The sequence below is a fragment of the Talpa occidentalis genome, unplaced genomic scaffold (genome assembly GCF_014898055.3).
Source record: "Talpa occidentalis isolate TD23 unplaced genomic scaffold, MPIMG_talOcc4v2.1 talOcc4.15, whole genome shotgun sequence".
Classification (NCBI taxonomy): Eukaryota; Metazoa; Chordata; class Mammalia; order Eulipotyphla; family Talpidae; genus Talpa; species Talpa occidentalis.
This window is the reverse complement of record NW_023601543.1, coordinates 49,901,675-49,924,682: the sequence shown is the minus strand read 5'-3', so window position 1 is coordinate 49,924,682 and position 23,008 is coordinate 49,901,675.

Sequence of the window (23,008 nt, the reverse complement as noted above, 5' to 3'; positions counted from 1 at the left end):
CATGACTAAGTTGGTTCCTTTCCCAACTAACGGGGGCACAGAGTCAGGACGCAGCGTCCCACGAACCTGAACTGGCCGTCGGGGTCGTAGGCCCCGAATCGCGGCGTCCCCCGATTCGGTCCTGGCCTTCGGAACAGAGGCAGACAAGCGAGGGGGACGTCTCCACCGCTTGGTTGCTCCTAGGATTCGGGCACCTAGTCTGGAAAGGGCGTCCCCAGATCCAGGGTCTAGGTGTACGGGAGTTGGCTGACGTGGGCCCACGGTTTACGGAACAGCCAACCACGGTGCGGGAGTCAGGAGAGGAGCCTAATAGCCAGAAGCGAGGGCCTCCCAGGAAGGAGGGTCAGGCAGTGACTTACCCCAAGGATTAAGGCCAGTGGTGGGTGTGAGATGTCTGAAATGGAGAGGAGAGGTCCCAGGGACAAGAAGGCGGCCCCGGCGCCAGGGGACACGGCCTTCCTGGGTTTGCGGCACCAAGATGAAAGGTTCAGCGCAGTAAAGAAGAGGAGAGCCAGGCTACATTTCTCAAAGGTAGGGAAAGTTTATTGCGCCCCGGGCGGACCTCAAGCACCCAAGGTGGGGGTCAGTGAAGCCGCGCGCGTTGTTAGGGGGAAGCAGGGTTTTATAGGGTGAGGAGAGGTCAGGTGGGTAGTTGGGCTCCTACCGCGGGAAAAGTTTGTAGGGCAGGTAGAGGTTCTTTGTCTGAGAAGAGACTCATAGGGGGAGGGGGGAGGCTCACTGCCTGAGTCCCCAGGCAGGTATCTTCATTCCTGCCCCCCAGGTGGGCTTCCTGGTTGGCTCCTGCATTCTGGCCTCCTGCATGGACCTTTCAGAGATCAAGTGGGACAGTGAGTGGAAAAGAACTATTGCAGGCACCACATCCTGCAAATGGAAACTGTGGAGAACTGTGTGGGAATCTCCATGGAGGTGAGCAAATGGCTCCAGGCACCATTAAAGGAAGATTAGACTCCATGGAGTGACCTGCAAATAAATAACCCAAGGCCAGCCAGTAATCTTGCTGGGGAGAGGGGGATGCAAGCTCAAAAAGCATACATGGATCCCGGCTGCCCAGGTCCCTGCGCCCGCAACCTAGGTTGGTGGGGAGACTTGCGGGAATGGACACTGAGGTGAATGACCCTCACTGAGTAATCAAAAACCAGTCACCTGGGCATGGGAGCTGGGTGCAAAAGGCGCCATTTCTGAGGACACTGAACTGGCTGCCACACGCATCCTGGATCTGAGGGCTTCAGAACTGAGAACCGGGGCATGAAATTCAGGGCATGGAATCCCCACGATGGCAAGAAAGAGGGCAGACACAACACCTCCACACCATTGAGGCACTCCACGCTGCCCCCACTCTGTTCTTTGGAGACCCACAGGGAAAAAAAACCACCATTCAGGAAGGATACTAGGAAAGAACACCACAGAGTGATCAGAACAAAATCACCAACTTTCCTGGTAGTTGGAAGCCAGGGATCCCAAAACCACCCTCAGGCTCTGAAAGGGGGTGGGAACAAGACCCCATTCTGGAATTGAGAGCCAAGCGCAGGATATGGGGTGTGTGACATGCCATAACAGTGGGCACTGCACAGGGTGACAGCCAGTCTTTTGGATCTGATAGCCCTGGAATTGAGACTTAGAGCACAGAATTCAGGGGGTGGAATCCATACAGCTGCAGGCACAGCACGGGATGAGCATGGGGCAGACACAGAACCCATCTTGAATAATAGCCTTGTGTTGAGGTGCTCCCCTGCCCCCTTCCATTTCTTAGAGAACCACTGGGAGAAAGCATAGGTCAGCAAGTACAGGTCTCTGGAGCCACCTAGTGACCAGACCAAATCACCAACAAGCTGATCCCCTGTTGGAACTGAGTAAAGACAGAGGGACAGTGCCAGGCATCACCGTATCAGCACCCTGGTGAAGTTTTGTCATGCAGTGCTGGCCTCAGTCCGGTATACAGTTTCTGACACCACTGAAGGGGCACTGAAAAGATATGCCCACCAACACCAGGAACACAACATCCCGATGCATAAACTAATTAGAAAGCAAACAGCAGGGAGAAGGAAAAATATAAATAACCAAGCAAGTCACCAGAGCTCAAAAATGACATGGATTAACTTCTGGGCCTGTCAAATAGAGAATTAATGATCATCATGATTAAAAAGCAGAAAGAAAATGAAAAGGAAAAAAAAATGATATGAGACAAATAATCACTGAACTGAAGAATGAAATTGAGATCTAAAGAAAGGAAAGAAAAGAAATGGAGGAGATTAAAAGATTACTAGAGGAGATAAAGAACTCTGGGAAAATCAATGAAAACAGAATTGATGAAATGGAAGAATGGATCAATACTCTGGAAGATACAAAAATAAAAGGAACCAAAAGATAAATTGAGAGAGAAGTACAAAGGAAGAAGTATGAAGACATTCTTCAATTATTATGAGACTCCATGAAGAGAGGAAATAGTCATTCCAGAAGGTGAGGAGAGAGACAAAGGAACTGAGAAATTATTCGAGGAGATAATTGAAGAAAACTTCCAAAGCATGAAAAACAAGGTGAATATAGACAAATACAAGAATATAGACAAATACAAGAAGCGAGAAGAACACCCATTACCACAATGAGAAGAAAACTACAGTAAGACACATAATAGTAAAGCTTGCAAGATTCCAAGACAAGGAAAAAATAATGAAACTGGCAAGGGGGAAGAAACAGATAATTTATAAGGGAAAAACAATCAGGTTAACTTCAGACTCCTCGGAAGAAACAGTATGGACAAGAAGAGAGAATGGAGTAACATATAAAACAAAGTTCAATTCAGCAAATGCCAACGAAGACTACTTTACCCTGCAACGCTCTCCTTCTACTATGAAGAAAAATTTGGAACTTCTCAGACAAACAGAAACTCCAGAAATATATTACAACTAAACCCCCACTCCAAAAAATTCTACAAGAAGTTCTAATGCCAAAACCAACAGAGGAATGAACAAGAAGAGCAGAATAAAGCAAGGAATAAAATCACAAAGAAGACAAACAAAAGGACAAATGCAGATGCCTACATATCAATATTAACTCTAAATGTAAATGGATTGAACTTATCAATAAAAAGACTCAGAGTAGCAGACTGGATTAAAAAACAAAATCCAACCTTCTGCTGTCTCCAGGAAACCCATTTAACCACAAAAGATAAACATAGACTGAAAGTAAAAGGCTGGAAAACAATCTTACAAGCAAATGGACCTAATAAGGCAGGAACAGCTATAGTTATATCAGATGAAATGGACTTTAAATTAAAAAAAGGTAAAAAGGGACAAAGACAGACACTATATTATGGTCAAGTTGAAAATACATCAGGAAGAAATAACACTCATCAAAAAATACTTATCAAATGAAGGAACAACAAAATATATTAGACAGTTATTATCAGCTCTGAAAACAGACATTACAGACAGACATTATATATGTATTTTACATATATAGTGGGAGACATCAATACCCCAGTCTCACCAATAGACAGATCAACAAGACAAAAAATAAATAAAGGCACTAGAGCCCTAAATAAAGACATAGAACTCATGGACTTAATGGACATCTATAGGACGCTGCACCCAAAAAAAATCTGAGTACACGTTTTTTTCAAGTGTGCACAGATCATTTCCAGAATTGATCACATACTGGGCCACAAGACAAACATCAACAGATACATGAAGTTCAAAATCTTTCCAACTCTCTTATCTGATCATAAAGGCATCAAACTAGTAATAAATCATGAAAAGAAAACAAGGAACTCTCCCACTTCATGGAGATTGATATCCACACTACTGGAAGACCACTGGACTAATGAGAAGATCAAAGAAAAGTTAAAAAATACTTTGAGTTGAATGACAAGGAGGACACCACTTTCCAGAATGTATGTGATGCAGCAAAAGCAGTAATAAGAGAAAAATATACAGTGATAGATGCTCACATCAACAAGCAAGAAAGAACTTAAAGAAACCACCTAATCTCACATCTCAAAGAGCAAGGGAAAAAAAAAAACCTAAAGCCAGTAGAAGAAAGGAAATAATAAAAATCAAAGCAGAAAGAAACAAAATCAAAAGCAATCCAAAAGATCAATGAAATCAAAAGTTGGTTCTTTGAAAAAATAAACAAAATAGGCAAATCTCTAGCCAGGCACACAAAGAAAAAAATGGGAGAAAATACATATAAATAGGATTATAAATGAAAGAGGAGAAATCACAGCAGTCCCAGTAGAAATCCAAAGAAAAATCAGAGATTACTGTGAGCACTTATATACAAACAAGTTCAACAAACTAGAAAATATGGACAAATTCCTAGAACGATATAATCATCCAAAGCTGGACAAAGAAGAAATAGAACATCTAAACAGACCAATTACAAGCAGTGACATTGAGGCAGTAATCACGGCACTCCACAAAAACAAAATCCCAGTTCCAGATGGCTTCACAATGAATTCGACCAAACATTCAGCCAAGTATTAGTGCCTATCCTACAAAAACCCTTTCAAAAAATTGTAAAAGAAGGAATACTACCAAATATGTTCGACAAAGCCAACATTACACTAATACCAAAACCAAACAAAGACAGCACAAAAAAAGAAAATTACAGGCCAATCTCCCTAATGAACACTGATGCAAAAATCCTCAATGCTTCAAAAAGATAATATACCACGATCAAGTGGGATTCATCCCAGGCACACAAAAATGGTTCCACATACTCAAATTAATCAGTATAAACCCACACATCAATGAAAAGAAAAATTAAAAAAAAAAACATATGATCATATCAATAGATGCTAAAGAAGCATTCGACAAAGTCCAACATCCATTTATGATTAAGGCCCTTGAAATTCTCGGGATAGAAGGAACAAATCTTAATATGATAAAAGCCATATATTACAAACCCTCTGCCAATATTATTCTTAATGGTGAAAAGCTGAAGGCCTGTTCTTTAAGATCAGGAACAAGAAAAAGATGACCTCTCTCACCACTGCTCTTCAATATAATACTGGATGTCCTAGCCAGGGCAATAAGACAAGAGAAAGACATACAAGGGATCCAGATAGCAAAGGAAGAAGTAAAACAATCACCATTTGCAGATAATATGATAATATACATAAAGAACCCTGAAAATTCCACAGAAAAACTACACGAAAATAATTGACAAGTTCAGTAAAGTAGCAGGATACAAAATCAACACACAAAAATTAGTAGCCTTCCTATACACAAACAATGAATCTGAAGAAGAAGAAATCAAGAAACCCATCCCTTTAATGATTGAAAAAAAAAATCAAATACTTGGCAATGAACCTAACAACAGAGATGAAAGACCTATACAAAGAAAATTATAAAACACTGTTAAAAGAAATAGAACAAGACATTAGTTTATAGTGGCACGTTGATTTTGTTTTTTTCTTTATTATTGTTAGTCTTTTTCCTGGTCTCTTATTTAGGTTTTCTAAATTCCTGCTATGAGTGAGAACATCCGGTATTTTTCTTTTTCTTTCTGGCTTATTTCGCTGAGCATGATCCCTTCCAGCTCTAACCATGTAGCATGAGTTTATCTTTTTTGACTGCTGAGTAATAATCCATTGTATATATGCACCACATCTTCTTGATCCAGTCATCTATTTTTGGGCATTTGGGCTGTTTCAAGCACTATAAACCAGAGACACACTATGGGGGTGAGAGGAAGGATTAGCATCAAAAAAGGGGGATGCAATTGTATGGGGAATATAATGAAAATGAAAATTCATACATAGTGCAAAAATAAAAAATGATGTAAGAATTATGTAAAATAAAATATTAAAAATTAAAATTAAAAATTAAAATAAACAGACATTAAAATATATTAAAATAATAAATAAATAAAAATTTAAAAATTTAAAAAAAGAAATAGAAGACAGAGAAAAATGGAAAATCATCCCCTGCTCATGGATCGGAAAGATTAACATTATTAAAATGTCCATCCTGGCCTCCCCTGGTGGCGCAGACAGTTGAACGCAGTGCTGTGAAGCTGTCCGCAGCCTCTACAGCACTGGTTCAATCCCAGCCAGCTGGCAAGAGTCCCACATGTCACGGCAGACCTCTCCTGTCTTGCCCGCTGCTCCCCTCAGCAGTGTATTTCAGTCAGTCTGCCTGTTCTGTTCCCTGCTCTGTCTCTGGTGAATCCTCACAACCTCCTGCACATGTGGCCTGTACCCCGGTTCTTGTATAAATAAATAAATAAATCTTTAAAAAAATAAAATTTCCATCCTACCAAAAGCAATATACTGATTCAATGTTATTCCAATGAAAATCTCATAACATTCTTTAAACACATAGAACAAATACTGATGAAATACATATAGAACCACAAAAAAAAAAAAAAAAAAAAAAAAACACGAATAGCCAAAACCCTACTGATGAAAATAAAGGAGAAAGAAGGTATCACACTTCCAAACTTCAAGCTATACTACAAAGCAATAATTATTAAAACAGTTTGGTATTGGAACAAAAAGAGACACACAGACCAATGGAACCATATGGATTGCCTAGAAATAAAACCACACTTATATGGACAACTGACCTTTGACAAAAGAACCAAGAATATGCAATGGAACATGGAAAGTTTGTTCAACAAATGGTGCTGGGAAAACTGGGCCACCACCACTACATCTCACCATGCACAAAAATCAACTCAAAATGGATAAGAAAACTGGACATAAGACCTGAAACCATAAAATATATAGAAGAAAATATAGGAAAAACACTACAACTCTTACATTGCTATAACATCTTTAAAGACTCATCACCCAAATCAAAGAAAGTCAAGAAAAGTCAAGGAAAAGACAAAGAAAGTCAAACTTAAAAGCTTCTGCACAGCAAAAGAGACATTAACCAAAGCAAAGAGACACCCCGCTGACTGGGAAAAAAATCTTGCACTCCAGTCAAATGATAAAGGACAGATCACAAAGATATACAAAAAACTCACACAACTCAACAAAAACAAAATAAACAATCCAGTCAAGAAATGTTCAGAGCCTCCCCTGGTGGTGCAGGCAGTTGAGCACTAAGCTGTGAAGCTCTTTGCAACCACTGTAGTGCAGGTTCGATCCGGCCAGCTGGCAAGGGTTCCACATGGTGCGGCAGACCTCTCCTGTCTCGCTGCTCCCCTCAGCAGTGTATTTCTTCAGTCTGTCTGTTCTGTTCCCTGTTCTGTCTCCGGTGAATCCTCTCACCCTCCCATGCATCTGTTCTGTACCCCGGTTCTTGTAGAAAAATAAATAAATATTTATAAAAACCCTTTAAAAAAAAAAAGATAAACTGATGCCATTCACAGCAATATGGTTGGAGCTAGAAGGAATTATGCTCAGTGAACTAAGCCAGAATATAAAATAAAAATATCAGATAATTTCATTTATATAAGGAATATAGGGGAACTAAATAAGACATCAGTGTAAAAAAATAATAACAGTACAAAACACAACAAAGCAAAAACTGAGAATTATAAATCTGCGACATAATGCAGAGGAGGAGGTGGGAGAGGGATCAGAGGGAGGGAGGGAGGAGCACAGGGGACTGAGGTGATGATGCAAGGGTGCATTGGTGAAGGAAACTCTATGGGGACTACACTTGAGGGGGTGGGGGGAAGCAAATATTTTTTTAAAAATGAACAATGATGTAAAAATTAGAAAAATAATATTAAAAAGAAGAACAGGTGGACTGACTGAAATACATTCCTTAGGGTAGCAGCAGGTGAGTCAGGAGAGGTCTACTGCACCATGTGGTCACCTCCCTGGCTGGGAATCAAACTTGTGCTGCAGTGGCTGTGGGTACCTTCATAGTGCAACATCTTAAACCCTCACACCACTTGGGAGACCCTCCATTTTTATTTTTTATTTTTTGAGAAATCTACATACTGTTTTCCATAGGGACTATACAACTTGCATTCCTACCAACAGTGGATGACAGTCCTTTTTTCACCACATCCTTGCCAATATTTGTTAATTCCATTCTTTTTTATATGTGCCATTTTCACAGGGGTGATGTGGTATCTCAGTGTGGTTTTAATTAGCATTTCCCTTATAATAAGTGATTTTGAACATTTTTTCATATGTTTGCATGTCATCTGAATGTCTTCATTAGAAACATGTCTATTAAGGGCATTTGCTATTTTTTAATTGGGTCTGTTGTTGTTGAATTACGGTAGAATTTTGTAAAATATGGAAATTATCCCTCTGTTAGATATATAGTATGCAATTTTTTTCCCATTATGTAGGTTGTCATATTGTTTTTGTGGTGGCTTATTTTGAGGTACAGAAGCCTTTATTTTTGATGTGTTCTCACTTGTTTATTTTTGCTCTTGTTTCCCTTGCTATTAGGGTTGTATTCCCAAATGCATCCTTGTAAATGCACTGTAGTATTTCCCCTAAATATTTTTTAAAGATTTTTTTAAAGATTTATTTTATATAAGAACTGGGGTACAGGTCAGAAGTGTGGGATGGTGATAGAATTCACCAGAGCCAGAGCGGGGAGCAGAACAGGCAGACGGAGTGAAGACACTGCTGAGGGGAGCAGCGGGCGAGTTAGGAGAGGTGTTCTGCGCCATGTGGGGTTCTCCCTGGCGGGGAATCAAACTGGCGCTGAAGAGGCTGCGGATAGCATCGCAGCATGGCACTCAACCGCTGTGTCACCAGGGAGGCCCTCCCCTATATAGTCTTTCAAATATTTTATAATTAGATATTTATGTCCAAATCTTGAATTATTTTTGAATTAAGTTTTATATAGATTTAAATAATGTGTCTTCTTTATTATTTTGCATGTTTCCCTACATCAATTATTAAAGAGTCTTTCTTTTATCTATTGTATGGCCATAGCTTCTTTGTCGAAGATAACTGTCCATCTTTATATGGATTTATCCCTGAACTTTCAATTTCATTCATTGGTCTGAATTTCTGTCTTTGTTTCAGTATCATACTGCCAGGAAATGTGATGTCTCCATTTCTCTTCTTTTCTCTCAAGATTGTTTTAGGTATTCAAAGCCTTTTGTGGCTCCATATAAATTTGACAGTTGTTCTATTTCCTTCAAAAAAGAAATGTCTTTGTTAAGAATACCATTCCTTTCTTTCTAATGCAAACTACGACTCAACATTCAAGACCCAACTGATAGATTGATTCCTCTGCCTCCAGTCTTTCTCCTCAACTCCATCATATATTTACATGTTTGCAATTCTTTGTATGAAACTACCAGGGGCAAATGTGTTCTAGTATTTTGGAATTTACAAATGTGACACAGTACTTTCATAATTCATCATACAACCTTCCCATTAGGGTCTGGGGAGCCATCACAATTTAAAAATATTTTAATATTTCAGTAGCAAAACATATAAAGAATAACACTAATAAGGATAAATAAAATCTATAAATAACCTTGTATCAGATCAGATCATGTTTTGCTGTCTGATGAGTTATTGTTGATTTTCAAAGAGTTTTAAACTTTGCCATTATGAAAAAAGGACTGTAGACTGAAATGCTGGATTAATTATACAGGACAAAGTAGAGTTCAACTCACAGATGCAATAGTGTTTTAATATTAAGGAATATATATATTTTTAAAAATAATTATTTATTTATTTATACAAGCACTGGGTACAGTCAGAAGCATGGGAGGGTGAGAGAATTCACCAGAGCCAGAGCGGGAACAGAACAGGCAAACTGACAAAATATGCTGCTGAGGGGAGCAGCAGGTGCGGCAGGAGAGGTCTGTCATGCAATGTGGGACCCTCGCCGGCACTGGGGATCAAACCAGTGCTGCAGAGGCTGCGGGCAGCTTCACAGCCCAGGTATCAACTGCTGCGCTACCAGGGGAGGCCCAATATTAAGGAATATATTAATATAATACTCCATATTACTAGCTCAAAAGAGAAAGTGATTTGATGCTTCAAAACTTTCCAAAAAGGCAATTGACAAAATATAAACTGCATTACCTACTTCTGAAAAAAGAAAATGTGGGTTCATACCACATATATACTTGGATAAACCTTATTGGCATAACATTAAATTTATTTCCATTGAGTGGAACAAAACATGAATGTAAATTATCTCCATTTTCACTTAATGCTGTTCTGGAATTATTAGTCAGTGTAAACTTATGACAAAAAGATACAAAAGTTTGAAATATATAAAATTACCTTTATTTTATTTGCAAATATATAGGATTGTGTAGTCAAAATGAAAAAAAAAAAAATAAAAACTGAGTGGAGGATTGGGCAACATGGCAGTGAGGAGACGCTGCGAGTAAGATCTCCCATTAAAAAAAGTTAATAGGGAGGAAAAGCGGCAGGTCCCAGTGAGAAGTGGGACAGGGAAGATATACGGAAAACTCCAGCAAACTACCCGAAGAAGAAAGTTGCCATAAAAGAAGACCAGAAGGGAGGAAAGCGCAGAACCCTGTTCCCCTCCCCCACCCACAGAGTCAGCACTCTCCGACCCGCAGAGAGGAGGAAAACAACAAACCAAAACGACCAACAAGAACAAACTACGCATCAAGCGGGACTGTGAGTGGAAAGGAACTATTTCAGCCACCACACCCTGTGAATGGGAGCTGTGGAGAACCCTGCAGGATTCGCTGTGGTGGTGAGCAAACGGCTCCGGGCACCATTAGAGAAGAACAAAGACCCCGGGAGACCTGCACACAGCCCAGGCTGCTGGTAAGCTTGCGCGGAAAAGCAGTGCGCTTGGCGCGCTTGAAAAGCAAACGCAGACCAGGATCGCGGCTGCCCAGGTCCCCACGCCTGCAACCTAGGCTTGCAGGGAGACGCACGGAGGCCCTCACGGGGGTGAAAGTCCCTCACTGTGTAAGCAGGAACCAGGCGCCCAGGCACGGGAGCTGGGTGCAAAAGGCGCCATTCCCGCGCCACTGAACTGGGCTACAGCCCGCGTCCTGGACATGAGGGCTTTGAACTGAGACCCGGGGCATGAAATTCTGGGCGTGGGTTCTCCAAGACGGTGGGGCACAAGGCAGACACAGCACCCCAAAGCCGTTGAGGTTTACCCTACCATTCTCGCTCTCTGTTCCCTGTCCCACAGGGGTGGGGGGGTTGAAAAACAGCCCCCCAAGGACAATAGGAGAGATCTCTGGCGCCACCTAGCGACCAGAAAAAAAGTCACTAACACCCCATAGAACAGGGAAATTTCTTAAGACTTCTTGAAAGGGCAGAAGGCTTCTGGAGGACCCAGTGGCCAGCTGGGAAGTTAGCCCAAGCCAGGCCCCTTCCAACTAGCAGTCTGAGCCCACAGAATGAGCAGGCACCCACGTCCAGGGAAGACCGGGCACGCAGAAGAGTGTGCCTGAGACCGGATGCGCAGGGACTGCATCCCGCTTTGCCAGTTTAGAACAGGGACATTTCTTCAGTAAAGACTGCCTTAAACCAGCAGAAAGCTCCCCCAGAAGCCAGAGATGGTTCCTGGAGGAGCCAGAGGGGAGCGGAGAAGTTCACCCAAGATGACGGCCAGTCCGAGCAACACAGTGTCCCAATGCATACGACAAATTAGAAAACAGACAGTAGGGAGTAGAGAACCACACGCAACCTAACAACGCCTCAGGAAAGAAGCACACCACAAAAAGAAAACCACCCTCCAGATTGCAACGACAGTAACTTGGAAGAACTTCTGAGCCTTCCAGAAAGAGAATTTAAAATTGCCCTGATTAAAAAAGTGACAGAAGTCATAAAGGAAAACAATGATCAGAAGAAGGAAATTGAGTCCCTAAAGAGGGAAAACAAGGTCAGAGAATGAAATTGAGTCCCTAAAGAGGGAAAACAGTGGTCAGAAGAATGAAATTGAGTCCCTAAAGAGGGAAGTAAAAGAAATGCAAGAGATCAAAGAATTAATGGAGGAACTAAAGAACTCTGGAAAAGCAATGAAAGCAGAATGGATGAAATGGAAGAACGAATAAGTACTCTTGAAGACACAGAAATAAAAAGAACCAAAACAGAAAAGGAAAGAGAAGTACGAAGGAAAAAGAACGAAGAAAGACTTCGGGAACTATCTGACTCCATGAGGAAAGGAAATATAAGAGTTATAGGAATTCCAGAAGGAGAGGAGAGAGATGTAGGAACAGAGAAAATATTCCAGGAGATAATTGAAGAGAACTTCCCAAAAGCGAAGAAGGAGCTGAAAATTGATATACAAGAAGCAAGAAGAACACCAAACTTCCACGACGAAAGGAAAAACACAGCAAGACACATAATAGTAAAGCTCCCAAGAATCCAGGAGAAGGAAAAAATAATGAAGCTGACAAGAGGGAAGAAACAGATAACATTCAAAGGAAAACCAATCAGGCTGACATCAGACTTCTCTGAAGAAACACTACGGGCAAGGAGAGAGTGGAGGGACATAGTCAACAGACTCCAAGAAAACAGATGCCAACCAAGAATACTCTATCCCGCAAAGCTCTCCTTCCTCTTTGAAGAAAGAATATGGACCTTCCCAGACAAAGAGAAACTCCGGATTTCATTACGACTAAACCCCCACTCCAAAAAAATACTACAAGGAATCCTAAAGCCAGAACCTCAGAGGGTCGAATAACAACGAAAGAAGACCAAAAAAAAAAAGTTATTAAAAGAATAAATAAATAAAATCAAAGGAAAGACAAACACAATGGCAAATACAGATGCTAACATATCAATATTAACTCTAAATGTAAATGGACTAAACTCTTCAATAAAAAGACACAGAGTTGCAGCCTGGAATAAGAAACAAAACCCAACCTTTTGCTGTCTCCAGGAAACACATTTAGCTACAAAAGATAAAAATAGGCTCAAAGTTAAAGGATGGAAAACAATCCTACAAGCAAATAAACCAAAAAAGAAAGCAGGAACAGCTATACTTATATCAGATATAAAACAGACTTCAAACTCAAAAAAATAAAAAGAGACCCCAATGGTCACTCTATTATGATCAAGGGGACAATAATTCAAGAAGAAATAACACTCATTAACATATACTCACCAAACAAAGGAGCACCAAAGTATATCAGACAACTGTTGTCCTCTCTGAAAACAGACATCAGAGAAAACACATACGTAGTGGGAGACTTCAACACACCACTATCAACAATGGATAGATCAACAAGACAAAATAAGTAAAGAAACTAAAGCTCTAAATAAGGACCTAGACCATTTGGGCTTAACAGATATCTATAGAACACTAAACCCAAAAAAACGTAGTTCACATTTTTCTCAAGCGCACACGGATCATTCTCCAGGATCGATCACATACTGGGGCACAAGACAAACATCAACAGATACACCAAGATTGAAATCATACCAACCATTTTTTCTGACCATGAAGGCATCAAACTAGAAATAAACCATAAAAAGAAGGCAAGGAACTATCCTACCTCATGGAGATTAAAAACCACACTACTGGAAGACCACTGGACTAACGAGGAGATCAAAGAAGAAATTAAAAAATTCTTTGAATTGAATGACAAGGAGGACACTAATATCCTAAATATATGGGATGCAGCAAAAGCAGTAATAAGAGGAAAATATATAGCAATAGAAGCTCACATCAAAGAACAAGAAAGAACTCAAAGAAACAACCTAATCTCGAAGCTCAGAGATCTAGAAAAAGAACAACAAAAAAACCCCAAAACCAGTAGAAGAAAAGAAATAGTAAAAACCAAAGCAGAAATAAATGAAATTGAAACTAAAAAAACAATCCAAAAGATCAATGAAACCAAGAGCTGGTTCTTTGAAAAAATCAATAAAATAGACAAACCCCTAGCCAGGCTCACAAAGGAAAAAACAGGATCATCAATGAAAGAGGAGAAATCACAACGGACACAGCAGAAATCAAAAGAATAATCAGTAACTACTATGAACAGTTATATGGAAACAAGTTCAACAATCTAGAGGAGATGGACAAATTCCTACAACTCTACAATCACCCAAAGCTAGATAAAGAAGAAATAGAACACCTAAACAGACCAATTACAAGCAGCAAAATTGAAATGGTAATCAAAAACCTTCCCAAAAACAAAAGCCCAGGACCTGATGGATTTACAAATGAATTCTACCAAAGATTCAGAGAGGAGTTAATGCCTATCCTTCACAAACTCTTCCAAAAAATTGAGAAGGAAGGGACAATACCAAACACATTCTATGAAGCCAACATTACACTAATACCAAAACCGAATAAGGACAACAAAAAAGGAAATCTACAGGCCAATCTCCCTAATGAACACTGATGTAAAAATCCTCAATAAAATTTTAGCTATCGGGATCCAACAATGTATCCATAATATAATTAACCACGACCAAATAGGATTCATTCCAGGGACACAAGGATGGTTTAACATCCGAAAAGCTATCAACGTTATCCAATGATATGATAATATACATAGAGAACCCCAAAAACTCCACAGAAAAACTAATTCAACTTATCAATCAGTTCAGTAAAGTGGCAGGATACAAAATCAACACGCAAAAGTCAGTAGCCTTCCTGTACACAAACAATAAATCTGAAGAAGAAGAAATAAAAAAAAAAATCCCCTTTATTATCGAAACAAAAAATATCAAATATTTGGGAATAAATCTAACAAAAGAGGTAAAGGACCTATACAAAGAAAATTATAAAACACTGTTAAAAGAAATAGAAGAAGACACAAAGAAATGGAAAGACATCCCCTGCTCATGGATTAGAAGAATAAACATTATTAAAATGGCCATCCTACCAAAAGCAATCTACAGATTCAATGCGATTCCAATCAAAATTTCAATGTCATTCTTCAAAGAAATAGAACAATTATTGATGAAATTCATATGGAATCACCAAAAACCCCGAATAGCCAAAGCTCTACTGAAAAAAAAAGAAGGGAATGGAGGCATCACACTCCCAGACTTCAAACTATACTACAAAGCCATAATCATCAAAACTGCATGGTATTGGAACAAGAACAGACATACAGACCAATGGAATCGAATAGAAAATCCAGAAATAAACCCACAGATTTATGGTCAACTAATCTTTGACAAAGGAGCAAAGACTATGCATTGGAGCAAAGAAAGTTTGTTCAATAAATGGTGCTGGGAAAACTGGGTTGCTACATGCAAAAGAATGAAGCTTGACCACTACCTCACACCATACACAAAAATCAACTCAAAATGGATTAAAGAACTAGACATAAGACCTGAAACCATAAAATACATAGAAGGAAATATAGGTGAAACACTACGTGATTTGCATATCAAAGACATCTTTACAGACACATCACCCAAAGCAGTGATAGTGAAGGCAAAGATAAACAGCTGGGACTACATAAAATTAAAGAGCTTCTGCACAGCAAAAGAGACAATAACCAAAACAAAGAGAAACCCCACCAACTGGGAGAACATTTTTGCACCCAACACTAATGATAAAGGACTGATCACAAAAATCTGCAAAGAGCTGATGAGATTCAACAACAACAAAGAAAATAACCCAGTCAAAAAATGGGCAGAAGAGCTAAAAAGAAACTTCTCTGAAGAGGAAATGCAAATTGCCAACAGGCATATGAAAAAAAGTTCAACATCACTTGTAATCAGGGAAATGCAAATCAAAACTACCATGAGATACCATCTTACACCAGTGAGAATGGCACATATTAAAAAACTAGCAACAACAAATGTTGGCGAGGTTGTGGAGATAAAGGAACTCTCCTGCACTGTTGGTGGGAATGCAAACTGGTCCAACCACTATGGAGAGCTGTGTGGAGATTTCTGACCTACTAAACATAGAGCTTCCATATGATCCAGCAATTCCACTCCTAGGTATTTACCCAAAGGACACAGAAACAATTCCAAAGAACACCTGCACCCCTATGTTTATAGCAGCACTATTTACAATAGCTAAGCTTTGGGAACAGCCCAAATGCCCAAAAATAGATGACTGGATCAAAAAGATGTGGTACATATATACCATGGAATATTACTCAGCATTTAAAAAAGATAAACACATGCAATTTGCAGCAACATGGATGGCGCTGGAAGGGATCATGCTCAGCGAAATAAGCCAGAAAGAAAAAGAAAAATACCGGATGGTCTCACTCATAGCAGGAATCTAGAAAACTTAAATAAGGGATCAGGAAAATGAATAACTATAAGAAAGTGAAAATCAAATTCAACAAAAACTATGAACCAGAGACACTCTATGGGGGGTGGGGGCCGGGAGGGGAGGGATTGGAGTCAGAACGGGGCATGTGCAGTTGTATGGGGGAACATAAAAAAAAATTTATTATTTAAAAAAAAAGAAATAGAAAAAAAATTAAAAAAATAGACTAAAAAAAAATTAAAAACTACTCAGACAATAAAAAATTCAGTAAAATGGCTGATTAGATATATGTTACTTAAAAACAATAGCTTTATTTTAAGCAATCAGAACATATGATATTGCAATAACCAAAAAGATAAAAGTCTTAGGTATACCACATAATATGCATAACATGTTCAAAAGGAAAAGGGTCTTGAAAGGACACATAAGTTAAAAGATACCACTCTAGTATGTTTTAAATTTTAGTATGATATTAAATGTAATTTGCAACAGAAATAATGGCAAAGATGTGGTGGTAATTTGAAAAAAATATGCTATTGAATTTTATATACAAATTATCCAGCAAGTTTCTGAATGAGAGGTGCTATATCATGGTAAACATGAGCAGTGAGAGATGGAGAAAATGATTGTTATCCCTACCAGATAGTTTGGAAAAAAAAATATATTATAAAGTTACAAAGTCTAAGACAGTTTGACACTGGAAAATAAATAAAGAAGTAATATGAACAAAGATACAGAATTTATATATTGTCAAAATATTAATAGATATGTACAAAAATGGTACTTCATTATTGATGAAAATATAGACTCCTCAAACATATTTAAATACTTTTGGAAATTTAGCATATCATAAAGGTTAGATTCCTGATGGGTGGTATAAAGAATGTTTGTTTAATAAATTGTTCAGGAAAAAATACTTTTTGACAAAAATAGTATTTTTCAAATTAATTTGTCTACAGAGTGCTAGAACCATAATTCGAGTTCATATTTCCTGATACTCAATCAAGGCTTTTCTTGATGACTCACACTATCAGTTGCATTGGTTGAGTATGAGTGCTCTTCAAATGTAAATTCAACCATTCACCCAACAAATGTTTACTGAATATCTATTGCATGCAAGGCACTATTCTAGTTACTAAGTCTAGAACAATGACAAATTGAAGTCTCTGCACTTATGGAGTCTACAATCTAGTGGAAGGAGAGCGATAATAAGTAAGTATATATAAACTATACAGGTTGGTGATAAATATGATTAAGAAAAATAAAATGAGATAACTAGTGCTAGTGGGAATGGTATGTTTCAATTTTAAGTACAATGATCAACTTGGGAGAATTATTGGAGCAAATACCTGAAGGGCATAAAGTAATTAACAATATAGATGTCTAGGGGATGAGCCTAGTCATGATGTGAGAACACACCTTGTATATCTGAGGAACAACAGGAAAACCAGGTATCTAGAGAGGAACTAATAAGAGAGAGAGTAGAAAGAGATCAGTTTAGATAGGTAAGGGAGTGGAATAGGCAGATAGGTAGGACATTTGACTTTTGCTCTGAATAACAGGGGAGGTCACTGATAATTGGCATGTCTTCCTAAGGAAATAGGTAGACAGGAAGGATCAACATGTTGGTGTTCATTGAGGATATATGCAATTACCAGAACCAAACATAACTTACCTTTCAACCACCCACTATGTCTCCTCATCTCTTTTCCAATGCTGACAGGGCCTTGTTTCCCAGAACTAGTTAGTCTGGCTCTTTTACTCCTTTGACTCAGAACTCCTAACATGGTAACACTGTAAGTAGTTTATTTGGCAGTGAAGGAGGCAAAAGCAGACGGTGTCAATCTGATAGCAAGCACTTGATTCCATAGAAATGAGCTGGAGAAAAAATGATCGTCACATTCATAAAGTGGTGGATTAATTGCCACCCCATCTGGTGTTCAATGCCTGCAGATGAAGACATTACTTGGGCCAGAAAGCTACCAGTCTAGAGGAAAGAGAAGGCAAAGATGTCCGTGGCAGAGGCTGGGGTCTTTCCATAGATATCCTGCTTCATGGGCAATCTGGCAAGATCAAAATAAAAAGATCTGTAGACAAGAGTATCACTTTGGAGTTACTGGAATATTATTTGCATAAATCCACGTGTTAAGGATTGGTGGTGCTTACTTTTCTGAAAAATGTAAAGAACTGAGCCCACTACCTGGAACAGTGAGTTAGATTTTACCATTCATCATGTTATTTTTTTTTTGTTTTTAGAGCTGGAAGTAACAAGTGAGAAATCATGTAAATCTCCACATGTGAGTAAAATCAACTAGCACTAACTTTCTCTTTCTGATTTATTTCACTTAGCCTAATCCCCTTAAGTTCCATCCACATTTTCACAAACGCCAAGATTTCATCTTTTTTTTAATAGCTGAGTAGTATTCCATTGTGTACATATACCACATCTTATTTATCCACTCATCCGTCCTTGAGCACTTAGAATGTTTCCATAAATTGACTATTGTAAAGAGTGCTGTAATGAACATAGATGGACATATACTCCTTTGAATCTGTGTTTCTTCATTCTTTGAGCAGATACATAAGAATTGACGAGGGTGAGGGTGTGGAGAAAAAAGAACCCTCGCAGCGTTGGTGGGAATGTAGACTGTTTCATTCCCCGTGGAAAACAGTATGGGGATGTCTCAAAATATTAAAAATAAACCTATCACTTGGAAATAGATTTTGTAAAGTAGCTGAGCATATTGTTGTCTTTTAAAAATTCATCAAAGATTCTTAAAAGCCACTGAATTTTGGGTCTCCCTGGTGGCGCATGGTTTAAATCTCATACTATCAAGCTATCGCCAGCCACTGTAGCCTAAGTTCAATCCCCGGCCAGAGAGCTAACCAATGTGGCACATCAGAACTCTCCTGTCTTGCCCACTGCTCCCTTTAGCAGTGGATTTCAGTAGATCCTCCCATTCTGCTTCCTACTCTGTCTTTAGTGAATCCTTTCTCCCCCCACACCTCTGGCCTACACACCAGGTTTTCTATGTACAAATAAAAAAGAACTTTAAAAGACACTGAATTTTATATCTTAAAGTTTTTTAAATGTTTAATTTTATGTTATATGTATTTTTATACAATTTTTAATGTTATTTATTTATTTATATATATTTTACATAATTGTTTATTTTTGTACAATATTTCCTTTCTCCTCTCAGGTGTAGTCGCCATGGAATTTCCATCACCAATTCACCTGTGCACTATTGCCATAGCCCCCTGTGTTCTTCCCTCCCCTGTTCTGATCCCTCTCCCACCCACAGAATGTCTTTAAATTATAGTTTCTTGCCTTTTTTTGTTATTATTTTCCCCCTGAGCCCTTGTTTGGTTACCCTATATTCTTTCTATAAGTGAAACCACCCAATATTATTATTTTTCCTTCTGACTTATTTCACTGACCATAATCCCTTTTAGCCTCATCTATGTTGCAAAGAGTTTTTAAAAGTTGATCTGACATCAGAAATCTAATCATTTAATCAAAAGACATGTATTAGATGTGTTTCTGTCCAGTCAGAAAATTTTACATACACATATTAATTATATTTAATCCTCAAATAAGTAGTATGAGAGGTATTAAGTACTATAAAGAAACTAAAACCCAGAATAGTTAAACAGTTAAATAATTAATCCTGAATTATATATATATAATATATATAATACACACACACACACACACACACACATATGAGATTGGAGAGTCAGAATTTGAATCCCAGTTTATTACCTAGCAATATTTCAGTGAAAAAATTAAGAATAATAATGATGACATTATGTAACCAGTGGCTGAAGCCAAAGACTGTTACAGGTGGTGCCCTCTGGAGAGGGGTGCTGGTAAGATAGGATATCACCAGGGAAAATGCAAACAAAGTATCACTGGGGGTGGAGACTCTGAAAAGAAATATGTGGGGTTGCAGAAGTGGCCCTCAGCATTCAGTGTTCAGGATTCAGTGTTCAGAATTCTGTGTTTCTGGATCTTCAGGAATTTCGGTCAGCAATTTCTGGCCCTACCCTGTCAATCTTCCAGAAGGCTGTTGTGGGCCTCTGAAGAATGAAGATGCTTCCAGCACCCAACCTGAATGAAAAGTTCGGAGGCTTTGCAAGTAGCCAAGCAACTGAAACTGTTCCCAGTTTTGCTGCTGTTACAGCTTGGCAGGGGAGGAGAAGACCCGGAGCTAAGTGCCTTGATAAGCTGCATGAGTGTGGCTGCTTATCAGGTAGTTTGGCTGCTGCAGCTGCTGTTTTGAGTGTTACTTGTCTGATGCTGTGCTGGGGCATCTTGGCCCCTCTGGTGAGCCTCTCCTATTGTGTCTTCTGCTGTCTTCATGAGTTGGATCACAGCCTATGTTCTGGCCATGTGTTCCAGGTCTCAGTGGCAGAAAGATGTCATCTTGGGAGCATTTGTGTAGGGTTTTAAAACACTGGACACTGCTTTGGGTGAGGTAAATGGCCATTTTTGGCCTCAGTAACTCTTTGTTTTTCCTTGATTTGTTAAATAAATCCCATTATTTTTCTCTGAACCTGAGCAGTCTTGCAATTGTGCGTGCAGGTGAAGAACTCAAACGGTGACTGATAAACTATTTGGGCAGTGTCCTTGGCCAGTTTTAGTGCCCCTTGCTGCCCTCTATCAATTATATATAGAAAACCCCTATTCAAATCATTCTTGAGGGAAAGGCTAGCAACATCTTTTATCCTTCATTTTTTCTTATCATTAATTATACACATTTAAAATATTTTATTATATTTAACAACATTTTAATATGAATCTCAGGTTTCTCAGACCTATTAGATTACTTGTCAAGACCTTGACTAAGAGAACATAAGGCAGTTAAGTATATAAAAGCAGAAAATATGAACTCAATTGCAGAAAGCTATTTGGGCATATAAGCAAAATAGTACCATCTGTGGAAGGACTGGGCTATATTTCAGGGTTCAAAGAATGATGGCCTGTGGTTCTTTCTCTCTCTAATTGGATAGAAAATGTCTCCAGTTTGATATTCTAAAGACCTGGTTTTTAGTTCTGTTTTCTACCTCTATTAAATACCCTGGTATATTAGTTCTCTTATTAAGAGAGTGGGTGTGGTATGGTGATATTCATTTGAAAAGGTGTGAGCTATATCCCCAAAATGTGTACAGCATTTGAAACCAGTATTACCTCGATAAAAATAATTTAATATGAAATTTTTGAAAAACAGGTAGGGCTATAGTATTTTTAAACTTTTGTTATCATAAATATCTTTGATAATGTGCTTAAGTGTTATTAGCTCTCTACCCCCAAAAAATTAATTTACACACCAAATTTTGCTGCCTGTTCCATAAAGTCCACTAGTTCCCCGTGTCATAACCTTACACACATCCCACCCAAAACACAAAGATTGAGAGGTTGAGAGGCCATGACTTAAATGATATCCAGCTAATAATCTTTGCCCTAAATCTCATCCTGAGAATGTGTATGTTGGGAGAGTCTGCTGGTTTAGGGAAAATAAAGTCTCTGGGAGCAAATCACCCTGATAATCAGTATCAGGTCTGTTGCCTTACTCATCTGAAAATCTGTGCTTATCTTTCAAAAATTTTTTAAAGATTTATTTATTTATGCATACAAGAACTGGAGTACAAGCCAGAAGTTTGGGGGATGAGAGGATTCACCAGAGACAGAGCAGGGAGCAGAACAAGCAGACAGACTGAAATACACTGCTGAGGGGAGCAGCAGGCGAGTCAGGAGAAGTCTGCTGCGCCATGTGGGCAGCTCCCTGGCCAGGGATGAAACTTGTGCTGCAGTGGCTAAGAATAGCTTCATAGGTTGTGTCTGAACCCCTTGTGCCACCAGGGAGGACCCTGTATTTATCTTTCAGACTTGCCTATAGCTTAATGTTGAGTTTAACTCTGTTGCCTCCTTTAGCATGGCCCAATGTGAGCAGATCTTTGTATTATTTTGGCCAAGCAAAATGATAAGCTAATAAACTAATGATACCTGGAGTTGCCAGCCTCTTACAGCTATCACTCAGTTGTTACATTAGCTGTTTTCTGACTTTTGGACACAGAGAGAAAAACAGAAGTGCTTCACAGGGAACTGATGGAGATAAGTGGGAGAGAAATCAATTCACCCTACTGGCTAAGTATGACTCATGTGGTATAAACTAGGACTCTGGCAAATGATAAAATATGAGTAGTGAAAGGGGCCCAGCAAGTCAGGGAGAAAGAGGACACAGACCCTATAAGGAAAATTAATAAATTAGGCAGATTTTTGCTTTCCACACAACCAACAGCCCATACTTTGAAATGCTGTGTTTTCTACCATTTGGACATCTATCAAACAACAGGTGGGCCCTGCATTTGCAACAATGTATGAGTTATGTGGCTATGTGTATTTAACAGCATAAAGGGTTCTAGGCAAGGAGTCGCTGTTCTGCCTGTCTCAGTGTTTGAGTCTTGTTCTGACTTCCTGCCTGTGTATATGGTTCTCTGTCTGAGCATTAAAGTACTGCAAAATCTGCCAAAGGCTCCAAATTCTCTTTTCGTTCACCAGAACTGACAATGACCCTACTCGGCCCGGGATGCTTGCACAACAGACCCCTATGTGAAAGACCTGAGTATTTAATTGCTTTTAGGTTCTACAAATTCTGCAAGTAAGAGAATAAGGCCTAACTCTGCTATTAATTGGCTATGTAACATCAAACAAAGCTCTACTTCTCTGGGCCTCAGTGTCCTTTCTGTACATTCAGAGAATTTGGATCTAGTACCTCTTCTGCTCCAACAGTGTAGCATTTTTTTTTGTGTGGGACCCTTGCCATGTATTAAAACAAAGCCAAAGAAACCTTGATTTTCTATTAATTTACTAACCAGGTTGTTAGTATGACATATAGAACTGCTAT